At 43.6% G+C, this 18,821-nt stretch overlaps 1 long non-coding RNA gene across 1 annotated transcript in view; it reads left to right on the forward strand.

The window, feature by feature from the left end:
* The window catches only part of LOC131192392 (uncharacterized), a 102,109-nt gene that overhangs the window by 58,196 nt on the left and 25,092 nt on the right, over positions 1-18,821 (forward strand). The window contains exon 2 of the long non-coding RNA XR_009153726.1: positions 3,377-3,460. This is a non-coding gene — a long non-coding RNA (uncharacterized LOC131192392). The remainder of the gene's footprint in view (positions 1-3,376; positions 3,461-18,821) is intronic.

The raw sequence follows: 18,821 nt of genomic DNA on the forward strand, positions 1-18,821 counted from the left end.
AGATTTTAGTAATGATTTGTGTCTGGAACTCTGCATTTTGATATGGCCCAAGGGCTAATCAATAAAGTAAATTCAACAATAAAAGTTAAAGTCATTATAACTAATTTACAGCCAAAGATTAATGTCTACCTTCTATTTTACAGCTTGTGCTTTAAGTCTCTTTTTAGATCATTTTCCCCCAGTTACCAATTGGTAAACAGCTCGCAGATTGTGTGTGTGTATAGATATATGCATACACACACACACACACTTTTTCTTTTTCTCTTCTTCCTATTTATTACAGCAATATGCTCCACATGCCCTGTGTACCATAATTCTGTCAAAAGCAAACAGGAATTAACAAGGTTTGTACTCTGGCTTTGACCTTGGGAACAGGCAGCTATTTGGTTCACTGGGCTATAGCATTTATACTCTCTTTCGGTCCTGGCCTTATGCTTCAGCAATTGCTGAAGCAAATGAGAGATCAACAATGCCAGAGAGTTCAAAGAGTGAACAAGAAAAAAAATCCAGTTTCAGTACAAATAGTTCTAGCTTAATTTGCAAATATGGTCCCAAAGTCTGAACATAGTTCTGGTGTCCCATTTCAGAAGACATTGGATGGTCCCTCTTTTCTTTTGTATGTAATAAGTGGAGGATTTCAGATAATCAAAGTCAGACATGTGAAAAAACAAAAGACAAATTAATTGCATGGTACATCTTCAGCAGGCCTGCACTGCATACATATACTTGATTGGTTGGTTGTTTGGTTGGTTGATTTATTTAGTTATTTAAACTGTATACCTCTCAATTCCCAGCAGTTCTTTTCTACTCCCGGATGTACTGCATCATCAGTTAGTCATTATGATGGAAAAATGATCTGTATTCAGTGACATCTCCACTTTTATGTATATGGATCCCAAATTAATTAGGATGATCATTAGGATGATCAAAGTTCCTCTTTCCAAGTAGTTAAAACTGACAGACCTTTAGCAAACCTCAGTGGCCTGCTTCAGAGTTCTCCCAGACTGTCTCAACACGCATACACAGCTACTTAACTTTACTAGTAGAAGTAAGCAACAAGTTACCATGAAGAGTTTGCAAAAGAAAAGGTTGCTTTAGTACATCAACAGAAGTTTTGTTAGCATCAATTCATGTGGCAAAAATATCTGTTCCAAATGCTTTGAATGGATTATAGATTGGCTCCTAAATCAGAGACAGGGCACATCTGTACCAGCTACCAAGGTCAATGACTGCATGGATGCCATTATACGTAAATCCTTCTAGGTCACGCAGATGCTGAAATTAAAATTTACAACAATTACTTTAATCCCCAATTATGTATGAGTCAGTTTGTTATGTTTATAGAGCCAGTTTGGTCTATTGGTTAAGGCATCAGGCTAGAAGCCAGCAGTTTGTGAGTTCTAGTCCAGTGGTAGGCATGGAAGCATGCTGGGTGACTTTTGGCCACTCACTCGCTCTCTCAATCTAACTCACCTCCTAGAGTTGTTGTTGTGGGGAAAATAGGAGGAGGAAAGAGTATTATGTGTGATCACTGCCTTGAGCTACTTATAAAATAATAACGTCAGGATAAAAAAATCAAATAAATGAATACATTTTACTTTTATTAAAGATTTTTTTAAAAGAAAGGTAAAATGAATACAAGGAAAGGAAAGGGAAGGGAAGGGAAGGGAAGGGAAGGGGAGGGAGGGAGGGAGGGAAGGAAGGAAGGAAGGAAGGAAGGAAGGAAGGAAGGAAGGAAGAAAGAAAGAAAGAAAGAAAGAAAGAAAGAAAGAAAGAAAGAAAGAAAGAAAGAAAGAAAGAAAACAAGAAAGGAAAAGGTAGACTTTTCTTGATATAAAGGAAAAGCAGTCTACTTTTTCAGGAGGCTAATACATTATTCACTTAATTGTTGAGACAATTGCTTATGACATTTTTATACTGAAGAGCAGGGCTATGTATCTTAGGTGTCTCCATTGATGCATTTCATGTCACTGCCCAGTGTAGTCGAAAGGGCCTGCATTTCATCTTGATAAAGAATGATGGGCAAAGAGACAAAGGCTGATTTTGTCTCCCTAGCAAGATTGACTTCCCTATAGCAAAGTTATTTTAATGTTTGACTCTAATACACAGTATGTAGTACATTTACACCCACATTTACTCACAGAGAAATCTCCCGGGTTCATTAAAGCTTCCTTCCAAGTAAGTGTTATGCAAATCCTTCGTTGGTAACATTTTGTAACAAGGAGACTGTTCTTGTGAAAAATCCAGCTGAGAGAGAGAGACAAGACACAGACAGAAAACAAGACACATACACACTCACATACAGCAAAGAAATTAGGGATGGGTGTGAAATTCTCTGTTTGCATTTTAAGAAGCTTTCATTCAATTTACATCCCAAGGTTTAAACCACAAATTAGAATGCTGGTGTTTCCATTGCTTTCTGAATTTCACAGCTGAAAACAAGTGTACAAAATGTGCATATGAGCACAGGGGGTATGCCGTTTTGCATTGTATCAGGAAAATTGGCTTATGAAAACATGTGTATCAGGAAATATATTTACTAAACTGCATAGGTTAGAAGAAACATTTATGAAAACGGACACAGATTTTCAGGTTGATTTTGTACTGCAAGATGAGGCAGAAACGAAATGGGAGGAGGATGTCTTTCGGCTGAACATAAAAGAAACCAAACTTGAGAGAGCCACCTCTACCCTTTTAATGCAAACACACACATTTGCATAGTAAAATGTAAATAAAGATTTATTTTGCCATCTTGAATGCACCTCAAATATCCATGGACCAAAACTGCACTGCAGAAGCCTCACCAACTTTCTGGATCTGAGAGTTGAAGCTTCATAACAAAGTTGCCTTTCCCAACTTTTCCATTTTTTTCAGCATATTTACAACCAAGTTACCTTCACTGGAAAAAAAAAATCAGACTGAATGTACAAAGAAGGCAATATAATAATTCCATCAACACTGTCAAACTATTTACTGAATCTGCACTACTATTAATCTTCTCATAGTTCCCATCACCAATCTCTTTCCATTTATGACTGTATGACTATAACTTGTTGCTGGCAATCCTTATGATTTATATTGATATATTGACCATCAATTGTGTTGTAAATGTTGTACCTTGATGAACGTATCTTTTCTTTTATGTACACTGAGAGCATATGCACCAAGACAAATTCCTTGGGTGTCCAATCACACTTGGCCAATAAAAATTCTATTCTATTCTATTCTATTAATGTTACATGTCTAACCCCCAAAGTAGGAAAATAAGTGTGAGATTCAGTTCAGTTACCTGGCTGTAAAGATGGTATATATCAGTACATTGTGAATTGTATCCATGCCCTAATCTTATAATAAGCTTCATCTCTTTCCCTTTCAGAGTCAGCTTTTGAAAGTATGAGGAATGTCATCTGCACTGAAACTGACTTGGAGTACAGTATCTGAATATGAAATTTTTCTAGTAGTAAGTCAGAAGCTTTTTCATTGTTTAAGCCTACCAATATCTCATCAGAGTTAGTTTTATTTAATAAGTTGAACTGTTTCTGCTTGTTTTGATTTACTTTTCTGACCTCTACTGATTTCCATTGTATTTATCTATTGATTTATCTATCTGTGCTTGAAATCCACTTAATGCAGGAATGGTCCCCTATGAAGTCTATTTCCTGCATGCATTTTATTTTACTTACTACTTTATTCCTTCAGAGAAAAGAATAATGTAGTAAAACTACTGTAAAGTGTTTTATCTGCAAAATAGCAAAGACCGTTTAAAATAGAGACTACATCAAATAAGCAACTCTCCCTTTATGTAACCTATTTGATGATGGCAAAGACAGTTGCTTTTTTTTTTTTTTTTGGGTGTGTGTGTATATGTGTGCTTCACATTACAAGTTTGACACGATATGATTAACTAGATGTTATACTTGGTTTGGATCCAAGAGAAAGAGTTGGAAGGAAAGGGTCAAGATCTGAGTGTGTGTGTTCCAGCTATGACAATATCTGTCAGAGAAATTTCACTGGATGATCTCATTACTATAATTGCACAGTTAACTAAAGATTTTCACATCTTGCAAGTTCCACAAGGCTGGGAATGTAATGATAACTCTGAATAATGATAAAAGGCAATAGGTGAAATTGTTGCTGCATTTAGTTGAGAGTTAAAATGTGCAAGTTCAATTACATGCAGAAGCGATAATTGCTAATTAAAATTATGGAGGGCAGGGGCAGCTCTGCAAACAGCTCTCTGTCCATTGGGTATCCAATTGATTAAATCAGCAATGATTAATTTATTAATTCATAAAATCCAAGGAAATTAAATACCCCGACTTACTGATATTTATCTCAAGGTAATCTTCAAAGTCTGAAAGATTTACAATTCTTCAGCTCTCCTAATTTGGACTTTGCTTATTTCATTTTGAGTAGAGAATCAAAATTAGGTCTTAAATGGTACACAAACCCTCCTGCACTCCATGCTAAGAACTGTCCTATTAAAAGAAGAAGAAATATTCTGCTTAATATGAATGAATGAATGAGTGATCTGATTTATATGGTCACTCTTCTTAGCAAAGTGACTCTGAGAAGTTAACAATCATAAAATAAATTAAAACAAATTTCCATCATGATACAAAAAATAAAGTGCATATAGCAGCCAAGGAAAATTGAATTTCTTTTACAAATAGGAAAGAATCCCCATTCCCATTTCAACAGAGAACAACACACTAGTGCTACTGATTTGCACCTTCTGGATTTACATAACAACCACAATGCATTTTTCCTCCAGTTTTTACACATCTTTTTGCAGAACAGTTACAATCTCAGTTTGGTAAAATAATTCCAAATGATGCTCAAATGTATTTGTTAGGGGTAGTTTCTTTGAAAACGTAGAATAAAATATGTGCAATAAGTGCTTAAAGTGTTTAAGACCTTATAAGATGATGTATCCACTAATTTCGTTATTTAAAAAACAGCCATTGTTTGTGCAAAAAGGTTATTTCCTCCACATTTTCCATTCTGATTTCTTATTTCAAGATTCTCTCTCTCTCTCTCTCTCTCTCTCTCCCCCACCTCCTTCATATTGTCCCCTTTTAAAAATATTTATTTATCATTCTTCCCCCACCATCTCCTCTGGATGTGGGTCTGGATGCTGTCTGCAACACAAAGAGTTATTTATATCAAATTGAAGGAATTCAGGTGAAATGGGAGTGAAACCTGCACTTTCTCTAATGGAAAATTTGCCCAATAACTTGAAACTCACACAAAGCCATGGCTGCAAGCTTTCTGTCTGAATCTGGGTGGATGAAGCTATTTGTGCCCAAGAAGTGTTTTCTGGTAAAAGGAATTTTCTTTTCCACTTTCACAGTAACGGTCTGTATCACTACATAAGAATGGGACTGGCTGAGAGGTCACTCATTTGAAACAGAAAAGGAAAGAAAACTCTTGTGCACGTATGACAATGTATATGCCAGTTGATGAAGGGCTTTGAATACAATCATTTGATATATGAGCAGAGACTTCAATTGAAATAAATCTTTCTATGTGGTCATTGGGAGTTGACACCAACACCTAATCCTCACCATACTGTCTTATGTCTAAGTACATTTGCCCATATTGTATGGCTATAGTATTATCATCCTTCTCAAATTCTCTGCTACCCTCTCTTATTGGTATTATTATTATGTTTATTATTACCATGTTGCTTTGCATGTACACTGAGTGCTCTGCTCCTGTGTGTCTAATCATACTTGGCCAAATAAAGTAGTCTAGTCTAGTCTAGTCTAGTCTATTCACATGATGACACATAATCAATTCTTTAGTTTGCAGTCTGAAGACATAGTTTTTAAGAACTTCCCCCATTATATATACTTCTCTATCGCCTAATGTTTGAACACATTACAAATCAAGCTGGCATTTCTCCCTACTTCTCCCTTTTGTGCCCATTTGTTTCTTGTTTTGAAATGTCAAATGAGATTCTGTGTCCACATCTGCATGCATCACTTCAGGCATTCAGAAGCCATTACTCGGTCGACACAATCTCAGAACAGTTTACACTGGGCCTCTTACTGTGAATCTGATATGAGCTTTTCAGTATCTCAGTGGCAGATCATGTTTTGCATGAACAAGGTCTCAGGTTTAATGCATGGTATTTCTAAATAGGATTTATGATAACCCATATCTTAAAAAAACAGAAGTTGATTCGTCCACTATACTGAACATTGCAACTTTTTGTGTTCCTATTTCCAAAACAATACTAGCTGTCATCCCAATTTTGGCAAAGTCACCTACAAATCATATTTTGCAAGTTTACATTCTTTCTTTGTTTATTTATTTTACTGAATTTAGAGACCTCCCATCTCTGGACAAATCTGGACAGCTTATTTAATAAGATAAGGTCTTTGAAATCCTTGAACATCCATAAGGAAAAAAAAACCATAACAACCCCACCCTCCCACCCCAAAAAAACCCAACAAGGGGTCAATAGCCACCCTATCCTATTTATCAATTATCATTAAGTGGCAAGAGAGAGAATGCCATCCAACCTCTTAGTTGGTTGGTTGCATCCAATCTTAAGGCAAAAAAAGATTCCATCATTTTTGTGCATTTTTTTCATTCCTATGATTTTTATTTAGTAGCAGCATGGGTGAAAAAATTCTGGCCTATTTTTGAGTCTGAAGGAAGAAAATACTTGTTTTTTTCATAATCTAGATCAATGTTGCTATAAATGCCATTTATGGAACCTGCTGTGTGATTACTTTCTTCAAATGGGCATATATTCAACCAAATGAGTTTATTGACCAGGGAATCCCTTCCTAGTCTTGGTTTATATTTTCTCTATCCTAAGGAACAATATTTCAATCCCAAAATAAAAATTTGTGGTTTTCTGGAAGAAGAAAGGGACACCTATTAAGTAAATGGCAATTCTTCCAAATGTGTTAAGAGTTGACTCAGTGAATTATGACATTTTAAGGATAGAGTTTATTACAGTCATCTTGCATTAACCACTATATTTTGAAGTAGATAAACTGGTGCACTTCAGTTGACAGCAATTTGAAAAGGCTAAAGAAGCACATGGACTGATTTTCTTAATCCTGATAGAACGGGCTAGCTCTTTTGAGCTATAATTTTATAAGAAGGAAGTTTCAAATGCTAAAGAGATTTTGGCTGGGGTATTGCCATCAGAAACAAAGGATATCACACTCCAGACACTGGTCAGAATAACTGCTAAGGTAATAACTTTGGATTTTTGTAAATATTGTCCTTTTTCTGGGTTTTCCTAGAAACATCAAATCATCAGATATCATATTTATTTATTTATTTAATCTGTACACTGTATAATTCCCACTTTTCCTTTAGAAGACAAAAAGAACATTATATATGCTGCATATTCAAATCTAAAACTCATTTGGTTTACTTCATAAAATATAAAATAGACAAGCTTGTTTATTTGTTTTTGAAATTATAAGTGATGACAGGTTCTCTTCATGGTATGCTCTTTTTCCCTAAATATGTTTCCTTTTTATATTTCAATATTTGCAAGCTTTAAATGGAAATTTTTCAATAAATCTTTCTCTACATATAGTATGTGCCTGCACAACCATAGGTAAATAAGTATTCTACAAATAAATATTCCACAAGGTTATTTGTGACATTTAGGTTTTCTCTCCCTACTCACCCACCCATCCCCAAAAATAATGCAACATTTGTTTTTTCTGAGATCTGAGTTGAAGCATAAATAGATCTACTTGGCAAACGAGGTCAGAAACTTTCGAAAGAAGATGACCCTTGAAAATTCTCTTATGGTGGTACTATTTACTTGTTTTATTTTTGAGACCTCTGATCCAACTATATAATGTGTTGATATTTTTAAGATGACCAAAATTGGGAAGAATCACAGTTATTCCCAATGTTAGGAAGTCACATTATTTTACAGAACAATAATAATGGGAAAAAAACATTCTTCTGAATTTTAACACACTGTCTGATAATGTAGCTTTTTTTCATGAATGTGTATTTCACAATAAATATATTAGCTTTAATAGCCCTACAATATGTTTATGGCTTTGTTACTATGGACTGAAATTGTGAGTGGGGGCTAGGCACATGGTTGAAGCCCATAATATCCTTATTCTAGTCAGTTATGCCTCTGATTTTCCTCCAATAGTTGTGTTCCTTCGATTTGCCTTGTCCGTTTGTAGAGGCAGAGTAACTTGTCTCCCTGAGGCACTGTATTGTTGTGAGGAAATAAAAACATTCTCAAGGCAGTTCAATCTGCCTAGCCTAATTCATGGAGTCACTATGAGATGCACCTGTATGATCTGAAGAAAAACTAGAATATAGGCACTTTATTCCCCAATCTCCCATTTCTTTCTTTGCGTAAATTAATTACTATATATGGTTGGGGGGGGGGAATAAAACATTCTTATTCCAACTATAAGACAGTGGCCATTCAATCTTTCCCCCCAACTCAAGAAACTATTATTCATTTTCAAGCTATCTCAGATCACTAAATTAACTGTCGGATAACTGCATTTTTTAGAAGTAGCAGGGCATCAGAGCTTTTCCAACAATACCCTGAAATCAAGCGAATTATAATAATCAATGAAATTTTCAATTAAGCATGTCACTGGAGTGGGAAGAAATTTCTTGCTAGTGATTTATTACCATGAATCACACTAAAACTAGAAGAAGCATGGTTTCTATCCTTAAATTAAATGCTTTCGCATAAACCGGAATAGCTCAGGCTGTTAAGAAGCCTATTATTAGAACACAGTAGCCTGCAATTACTGCAGGTTCAAGCCCGGCCCAAGGTTGACTCAGCCTTCCATCCTTTATAAGGTAGGTAAAATGAGGACCCAGATTGTTGGGGGGGCAATAAGTTGACTTTGTAAAAAATATACAAATAGAATGAGACTATTGCCTTATACACTGTAAGCCGCCCTGAGTCTTCGGAGAAGGGCGGGATATAAATGTAAACAAAAAAAAAATTGTGTAATTTAATTTTAATTTAATATATTACATCTATTATAATTTAATTGATTAAATGTGTTAATTATGGGTGGAAACAATAGGAAGAGTTAAGGAAAGGCCAATGATATCACTTTTCCTCAAGCCAGCTGTGCTCAGCTGTGCTCATCATAATTGTGGCCGCGGAACAAGATGTCATTTTATGTTTTAAATCCCAAGGGATTGCAACAGCCCCAATCCTTTTGGAATTTGGGAAGACATGGTTGTTCCAGGAAGCCCTAGTGGACTCAAGTGGATATAGTCCCACTGTAATTTATAATTGTATGCAATGTATGCATATAATTATATGCATACAATTTTATTTTTATTTTTATAAAATAAAAATTTTTAAAAAATATTTTTGCATACAATTGTATGCAAAGGGGCGTGCATAAGAGCACAAAAGTGCCTACCGTTCCTGTCCTATTGTTCTCTTCATATCAAATTGATTTAGTTGATGCATATTTTTTTACATATATGCATATATTTTCTTCAAAATATGTTGTTTTATCTATGACAATTGTTTTTGTATACTGTTGTGACAAAGAAATAAAAAAAATGTTTTCCCTGATACAATATGATTAATAATGATTAAGTGTTGTCATTGTATAGGTTTAACCCTTGCTACATGTCATGTATATCCAATTTTGAGTCAGTTGTGATTGAAGCAGCTTGTAACAGACAAACTTACTTCTCTATCAGTGTTCAGACCCATATATTTTGGCAAGAAGCCACAATGTCAATTAAAATCTGGATTGCTTTCAAAGCTTTTAACTGCAGAGCACAATCAAAGAAGCCAGATTCAGACAGATTTTTATTGATTTCATTTCATTTCTATAGCTGCCCATCTCAGTCAATGACTGGGAGGCTTAAAATCAAAAAAGAAAATGATATTTCATGTCAAGAATTAGGGGTTGAAGTCCAGAATTTTTAGAAGTAAGATATGAATCATCCATTTTTACTGTTTATGTGTCCCATGTAGTATCAACTCTTAGTAGCCATATCCATAACACTTCACCAGAATTTATCCCCCAACCTGGGCTGTTAATGTCTTCCAAAGGTGCATCCATTGCCTTGCAATTAAGTCTATCCATCTGGTCATTCTCTTCATCTTTTTCATTCCTTCTTTCCCAGCATTACGGACTTCTTGGGACAGAAAGACCTGACATAGGTCTTTGCATAATGTGGCCAAACATTTTTTTTCAAAACATCTAGGAATGACAAGGAAGACAACGAGCATACATTATATAACACAATAATGGGCATGATCATAATTGGTTTCTGTATGACTAAATAAAATCTGCTATTCCTCAACTATTTTGAGATGTTTCAAATTCTGACACATCACTTCTAGAGTTGAAAGAACTGTAGTAGAACTAAGTAGAACTAAGAAGAAGAAGAAGACAAGAGATTAGACAAAAGAATGGGTGTAGTACGAGGGGAAAAAACCTAATCACACAAAATGTTATGCTCTTGGGGACTTTGCTAAATGATGCATTCATTTTTAATTCAAACATTTCTCTTTTTACTGGAAGAGTTGTTATTGCAGGGAAAGGTCTAATCTACCAGCATAAAAGATTAATGCAGAGCAAAGATTGTGAGTTTCAAAAATATTCCATTGCTATTATTTTATCAAATCCTGTAAATTGTGCAGATTTATTTTGAAGCAACATACCGTATATACTCGAGTATAAGCCGAGTTTTTCAGCACGTTTTTTGTGCTGGCGTCCTCTTATACTGAGTCTCTTCGGAACCCCGCAGGAGGGTGCGAGCGGACTCCATGGGAGGGACGGGGAGCGGGCCCGCCGAGGTCTCGCGGGATTTGTTGCCCCCAGGCCGGCCCCCATTCCCGTGTCTGGTGGGCGGACGGCGCAAACTTGGCGGACTGTGCATTGGCGCGGGGAAGCCCTGGTGGTGCAGTGAGAGGGCTGGGCAGGGGCCGCCAGCCTTCTCGGCTGAGGAGGAGGTTTCCCGACCGCGCGAGCTTCGCCGCAGAGCCACCCAAAGGCCAGAAGAAAAGGTCATTCCATCGAGTAATGGGCGAAGGCTCCTTCCTCTCCGCCTTACCCATGCTATGCGAGCCCGGCTGGGCTGCAACCCGCCGCCGCCGCCGCTCCTTCCTCAGCCTCCGGGGCTCGCTCTAGCAGCCGTCAAGCTCAGGCGGACTCGGCAGCTCCCCATCAGCACTCGCCGGCGCGATTCGGGCAGGAGGTCGGGCTCGCTCTGTGGCGGTGGCGCCTCCGCCGCCGCCTCCGCCGCCGCCGCCGCCGCCGCCGCCGCCACGGCCACGGAGCGAGCCCGACTCCTCCTGCCCGAATCGCGCCGTGCAGTGCTGATGGGGAGCTGCGAGTCCGGCCTGAGCTTGGCGGCTGCTAGGCGAGCGGAGGCTGAGGAAGGAGCGGCGGCGGCAGGGTTGCAGCCCAGCCGGGCTCGCACAGCATGGGTAAGGCAGCTCCCCATCAGCACTCGCCGGCGCGATTCGGGCAGGAGGTCGGGCTCGCTCTGTGGCGGTGGCGCCTCCGCCGCCGCCTCCGCCGCCGCCGCCGCCGCCGCCGCCGCCACGGCCACGGAGCGAGCCCGACTCCTCCTGCCCGAATCGCGCCCGTGCGAGTGCTGATGGGGAGCTGCGAGTCCGGCCTGAGCTTGGCGGCTGCTAGGCGTGAGCCCGGGAGGCTGAGGAAGGAGCGGCGGCGGCAGGGTTGCAGCCCAGCCGGGCTCGCACAGCATGGGTGGCAGCTCCCCATCAGCACTCGCCGGCGCGATTCGGGCAGGAGGTCGGGCTCGCTCTGTGGCGGTGGCGCCTCCGCCGCCGCCGCCTCCGCCGCCGCCGCCGCCGCCGCCGCCACGGCCACGGAGGCGAGCCCGACTCCTCCTGCCCGAATCGCGCCCGTGCGAGTGCTGATGGGGAGCTGCGAGTCCGGCCTGAGCTTGGCGGCTGCTAGGCGTGAGCCCGGGAGGCTGAGGAAGGAGCGGCGGCGGCAGGGTTGCAGCCCAGCCGGGCTCGCACAGCATGGGTGGCAGCTCCCCATCAGCACTCGCCGCGGCGCGATTCGGGCAGGAGGTCGGGCTCGCTCTGTGGCGGTGGCGCCTCCGCCGCCGCCTCCGCCGCCGCCGCCGCCGCCGCCACGGCCACGGGCGAGCCCGGCTGGGCTGCAACCCGCCGCCGCCGCTCCTTCCTCAGCCTCCGGGGCTCGCTCTAGCAGCCGTCAAGCTCAGGCGGACTCGGCAGCTCCCCATCAGCACTCGCCGCGGCGCGATTCGGGCAGGAGGTCGGGCTCGCTCTGTGGCGGTGGCGCCTCCGCCGCCGCCGCCGCCGCCGCCGCCGCCGCCACGGCCACGGAGGCGAGCCCGACTCCTCCTGCCCGAATCGCGCCGTGCAGTGCTGATGGGGAGCTGCGAGTCCGGCCTGAGCTTGGCGGCTGCTAGGCGTGAGCCCGGGAGGCTGAGGAAGGAGCGGCGGCGGCAGGGTTGCAGCCCAGCCGGGCTCGCACAGCATGGGTAGCAGCTCCCCATCAGCACTCGCCGGCGCGATTCGGGCAGGAGGTCGGGCTCGCTCTGTGGCGGTGGCGCCTCCGCCGCCGCCGCCGCCGCCGCCGCCGCCGCCGCCGCCGCCACGGCCACGGAGCGAGCCCGACTCCTCCTGCCCGAATCGCGCCGTGCAGTGCTGATGGGGAGCTGCGAGTCCGGCCTGAGCTTGGCGGCTGCTAGGCGTGAGCCCGGGAGGCTGAGGAAGGAGCGGCGGCGGCAGGGTTGCAGCCCAGCCGGGCTCGCACAGCATGGGTGGCAGCTCCCCATCAGCACTCGCCGGCGCGATTCGGGCAGGAGGTCGGGCTCGCTCTGTGGCGGTGGCGCCTCCGCGCCGCCTCCGCCGCCGCCGCCGCCGCCACGGCCACGGAGGCGAGCCCGACTCCTCCTGCCCGAATCGCGCCCGTGCAGTGCTGATGGGGAGCTGCCAGTCCGGCCTGAGCTTGGCGGCTGCTAGGCGTGAGCCCGGGAGGCTGAGGAAGGAGCGGCGGCGGCAGGGTTGCAGCCCAGCCGGGCTCGCACAGCATGGGTAAGGGAGAGGAAGGGCCGCTCCATTACTCGATGGAATGACCTTTTCTTCTGGCCTTTGGGGTGGCTCGCGCGGCGAGCCCGGTCGGAAACCTCCTCCCTCAGCCGAGAAGGACTGCACCGCCAGGGCTTCCAGCGCCAATGCATAGCCTGGCGGAGTTACTGCAGCTCACCGGCTCCCGCCCCAACTGGTGGTGTTGGGGCAGCCGCTCGCTTTCTAGCAAAAGGTCGCCAAAACTCCTCGCCTTCTCCTGGGAAGGGCTGGATGGCTAGCCGGGAAGGGTTGAATAAGCAAGCCAACCTCCCTCCTCCCTCCCTCCTCCCTCCCTCCTCTCCCCAAGCGAGCGTTTTCCGTTGGAAGAGAGAGAGAGAGAGAAAGGAGGGGCCGTTCCTCCCCTTCTTTCATTCTTTCTTCTCCCTCCGTGCTTCAGAAGCTGGGCGTGTGTGTGCGCGCCTGTGTGCTCTAGTCCTGTGTGCTCTAGTCTCCTCCGCGGCGCCGGAAGAGAGAGAGAGAGAAAGGAGGGGCCGTTCCTCCCCTTCTTTCATTCTTTCTTCTCCCTCCGTGCTTCAGAAGCTGGGCGTGTGTGTGCGCGCCTGTGTGCTCTAGTCCTGTGTGCTCTAGTCTCTTCGCGCTGGAAGAGAGAGAGAGAGAAAGGAGGGCCGTTCCTCCCTTCTTTCATTCTTTCTTCTCCTCCGTGCTTCACCGTGCTGGGCGACCTGGAGCAGCTGCTCTTCAGCCAGATGCTCGGTGAGTCAGCCTGCCCCTTCCTTCCGTGGGGGTCTGCCTTGCTGGTGAAGGTTATTGGGGCTTTTGAGCAAGGGAGGAGGAACGCGAGCACCGCCTTCGCTGGCATTCCGGGATTTCCCTTTGTTTAGAGCTGGGAATCCTCCTTCCCCTTTGCACTCCCTCCTCCCTCCTCTCTCTCTCTCTCTCTCTCACACACACACACACACACACAGACTTCTAAAGTCGATTGGCACAATGCTAAGCAAACACAGCAGTGGGTCAAGGGTGAAGGCTAGGAACCTGGCAGGTGAAAGGTTGAGCGACATGAAAGGCAAAGACCACAATTGTTTTAAGAAAGAAGCTTTAGCAGGGAGGGATGGGAGGGTGTTTTAAGTTTTGGCAAACAGCCAGGCCAACTGTATTGGAGAAGGTCACACAACTGGCCTTAACATTTTAGCTGCTGTCTTTTCCTCACACTTGGGTTTAATGATATTAGAGATCCTTATTGCCCTGCCAAAAAAAAAAAGAGCCACCCCAACGTCTATGAAAATTAACCTTCTCTGCCAAGAGACACTGTGCAGGGTATTTTCACCATTGGTGTGCATACAGGCTTAGATTTGTGCTGGGTTCTTAGTGCTTAGAGCACTGACCTTCAGAGGCACCCTGGTCCCTTGGAAGCTAAAGGAGGACTCATTTTCATGCTTGCAGTTGTATTGTCAATTTCTGTGAGACAATGTTGTTGAAGTAACTCACTCACTCATTCATTCATTCATTCATTCCTTGTGTGTCCAATCACACTTAGCCAATAAAATTCTATTCTATTCTATTCTATTCATTCATTCATTCATTTTATTTTGTCAAATACATATTAAATAATTATATAAATATAAGCATGAATTGAATACATAAAAAGGAATACAACTAAAGGGAACATTAGGACAGGGACGGTAGGCACGTTGGTGCTCTTATGCACGCCTTACAGACCTCTTAGGAATGGGGTGAGGTCAATACTAGATAGTCTTTGGTTAAGGCTTTGGGGATTTTGGGAAGAGACCAGAGTCAGGTAGCACATTCAGGCATTAACAACTCTGTTACTGAAGTCACATTTTCTGCAATCTAGATTGGAGAGGTTCACTTTTAAGTTTGAATCTATTGTGTTCTCGTGTATTGTTGTGGTTGAAGCTGAAGTAGTCATTGATAGGAAGTACATTGTAGCAGATAATTTTATGAGCTATGCTCAGGTCATACCAAAGGCGGCGTAGTTCTAAATTTTCTAAAGCTGGGAATCCTCCTTCCCCCTTTTGCACTTTTATTGTTTTTCGTTCAAATAAATATTCATGTTATTTTACTTGGCTCTATCTTTATTTTTTACATTGACCAGTAGCTGCCTCATTTCCCACCCTCGGCTTATACTCGAGTCAATAGTTTTTCCCAGTTTTTGTGGTAAAATTAGGTGCCTCGGCTTATATTCGGATCGGCTTATACTCGAGTATATACGGTATATTTGTTTTTAATATATGTTTAACAAAAGCTTCTAATATGCTACGCAACGTAAAACAGAATTTTAGACAAAAAAAAAACCTTAAGAAATTTCCTGACAAAACAATTAATCAGTGGAACAACTTGCCTCCAGAAGTTGTAAGTGCTCCATTACTGGAGGTTTTTAAGAAGATTGGATGGCCATTTGTCTGAAATGGTGTAGGGTCTCCTGCATGAGCAAGGGGTTTTATTTATTTATTTATTTATTTTGTCACAACATCATAAAAAAGGATTATATAGCATATAAACATATATATGAGTAAATATTAGGAGGTATAAGCATCAATATATATATATATAGGAAGAAGAAAAGAAAAGAAAAAAAACAATAGGACAGGAACGGTAGGCACGTTTGTGCGCTTATGCACGCCCCTTATGGTCCTCTTAGGAATGGGGTGAGGTCAATAGTAGAAAGTTTTTGGTTGAAGCTTTTAGGATTATGGGAAGAGACCACAGAGTCAGGTAAAGCATTCCAAGCACTGATGATTCTGTTACAGAAGTCAAATTTTCTGCAATCTAGATTAAAGCGATTAACATTAAGTTTAAATCTGTTGGTTGCTCTTGTATTATTGCAATTAAAGCAGAAGTAATCTTTAACAGGAAGGACATTACAATAGATGATTCTGTGAGTTAAACTTAGGTCTTGTCGAAGGCGACGAGTTCCAAGTTTTCTAAGCCTAGGATTTCAAGTCTGGTGGGATAAGGTATTTTGTTGTTTTCAGAGGAATGGAGAACTCTTCTTGTAAAATATTTCTGGACTCGCTCAATTGCATTGATGTCAGAGATGTGGTGAGGGTTCCAAACAGGCGAGCTGTATTCTAGAATTGGTCTAGCAAATGTTTTATATGCTCTGGTTAGTAGTGTAGTGTTTTTGGAAAAGAAGCTAGGCAGGATTAGGTTTACAACTCTTAGAGCCTTTTTTGCTATGTAATTACAGTGGGCTTTGACACTTAGATCATTTGACATGAAAACTCCAAGGTCTTTAACGGGGTGGGGGTCATCTGTAAGGTAATGTCCATCAAGTATGTACTTAGTGTTTGGGTTCTTTTTTCCAATATGTAAGACTGAGCATTTGCTGGTTGAGATCTGGAGTTGCCAAGTTTTAGACCAAGTGGTTAGATGATCAAGGTCTTTTTGGATGATAGATGCATTGTCTGTGGTGTTAAATAGTTTGACATCGTCAGCAAAGAGAACACAATTACTTGCGATATGGTCACAAAGATCATTAATGTATAGTATGAAGAGTGTTGGTCCAAGGACGCTGCCTTGAGGAACGCCACTCTTGACAGGAACAGGATTTGATAGAGCATTGCCAATTTTGACCACTTGTTGTCTGTTGGACAGAAATGCAGATATCCATTTGTGAAGGGGTCCTGAAATGCCATAGGATTTTAGTTTTAGGAGAAGTTTATCGTGTACTACTGAGTCAAAAGCTTTGCAGAAGTCTATGTAGATTGCATCTATTGTTTTGCCTTGATCAAGATTTGTAGTCCATATGTTTTTACAGTGAAGAAGTTGTAAGTTGCATGATAATTTTTTCCTGAAACCAAATTGTTTATTGGAGAGTAGGTTGTTAGTTTCTAAGTGTGAGGTAATGGATTGGTTGATGATTGATTCCATGACTTTGCAGGTGCAGCACAGAGAGATCGGTCTGTAATTTTCAACTAAGCTGGGGTCTCCTTTTTTGAAGATAGGGATGACTGTGGCTAGTGACCAAAGTTTGGGAAGGGAACTGGTTGTGAAAGCTTTGTCAAAGATTATGCTTAGGGGTTCTGCTATATTAATGGAAAGTTTTTTTAAGAAGTATGCGCATAGTCCATCAGGTCCAATAGATAGTGATGGTTTCAAGTTATGAAGAGCTTTTTCAACATTTTCATGTAGATGTTGAACAGAAGGCGAGAATCGACCCTGAGGGACCCCACAGAGAGGAGAACCACCGATATACGGTGCCTCCACTCCCAATCCCCCAACCGCGCAGCAAGATACCATGGTCGATGGTATCGAACCGCTGAGAGGTCTAATAGGACCAGGGCAGAGGAATAACCCTGTCCCGAGCCCTCCAGAGATCATCCACCAATGCGACCAAAGCTGTCTCCGTGCTGTATCCGGGTCGGAAGCCGGACTGGAGCAGGTCTAGATAGACGTCTTCATCCAGGTATTGGGGCTGTGTCACCATTTTCTACAACCTTCGCAACAAAGCGAAGGTTGAGACTGGACGATAATTACCCAAAACAGCTGGGTCCAGGAGGCTTCAGGAGGGTCTCACCACCGCCTCTTTCAAGGCGGCAGGAAAACCCTTCCAACAAAGCGTTGATAATCCTCTGGAGCCAGCCTCGTGTCACCTCCTGAGTGGCCAGTACCAGCCAGGAAGGGCACGGGTCCAGTAAACATGTCGTGCCGTGAAGCCTCCCCAACAACCTGTCCACGTCCTCGGGAGCCACAGGGTCGAACTCATCCCAAATGGACTCAACAAGGCGTGCCTCCTCTCCCTCGCTTGGATCATCCCAAATTCGATCCAGACCGTCCCTCAGCTGGCGATTTTATCGTATAGATAACGCTAAACTCCTCGGCTCGTCCCTGGAAAGGGCCACCCCGCCCCTCCTGGTGTAGGAGAGAGCGGGTGCCCCGAAACAGGGCGGCCGGGCGGTTATCTGCCGACGCAATGAGGGTGGAGGCGCAGAACTCGCTTCCTCATTGCCACTAGGTAGGTCCTAGAATAGGACCTAACTAGTGTCCGATCAGTTCGGGCGACTGGACCTCCAGGTGCTCTCCAGGCGTCTTCTCCGGCGTTTCATCTCCCTCAGCCTCGGAGAACCACGGGGCCGGTCGAGATCTACGCCGGGTCAGAGGCAGAGGCGCGACACGGTCCAAGGCCCGCGCGCCTGTTCCCATGGCCACGACCAGTTCCTCAGTCGTGCCGGGCCAGATCCTCAGGGAATGGCCCAAGCTCCGTCAGGAACCTCTCAGGGTCCATCAGGCGCCTGGGGCGGAACCACCGATAGGTTCCGTCTCTCGTGGTGAATGGCGGTTCGAAGTCTAGGCGAAGGAGGAAATGATCCGACCATGACATTGGTTCCGTTACTAAATCATCTAATACCAGATCATTTAACCACTGTCCAGAGATATAAAGCAGATCCAGTGTGCCTCCCCTGGCGAGGGGCCATCATTTACTCGAATCAGGTCCAAGGCCGTCATGGAAGCCAAGAACTCCCGAGCTGCCGATGATAGCCAGCTGATGGCAGGTTGAAATCCCCCATGACAATAAGTCTGGGGGACTCGACCGCCACAGCAGCAAGTACCTCCAACAGCTCAGGCAGGGCTGTGGTCACGCAGCAAGGAGCCAGGTACGCGATCACCAAGCCCAACTGATTCCTATAGCCCCACCGCACATAAAGGGATTCACAACCGGCAATCTGAGGAATAGTGGCCTCCCTCGGCTCTAGATCCTCCTTGATAACAACCGCCACCCCCCCACCCCTACCTTGGACCCTCGGCTGATGATGTATAT

This window comes from Ahaetulla prasina, chromosome 2 (genome assembly GCF_028640845.1).
Source record: "Ahaetulla prasina isolate Xishuangbanna chromosome 2, ASM2864084v1, whole genome shotgun sequence".
In the NCBI taxonomy this organism is placed as follows: Eukaryota; Metazoa; Chordata; class Lepidosauria; order Squamata; family Colubridae; genus Ahaetulla; species Ahaetulla prasina.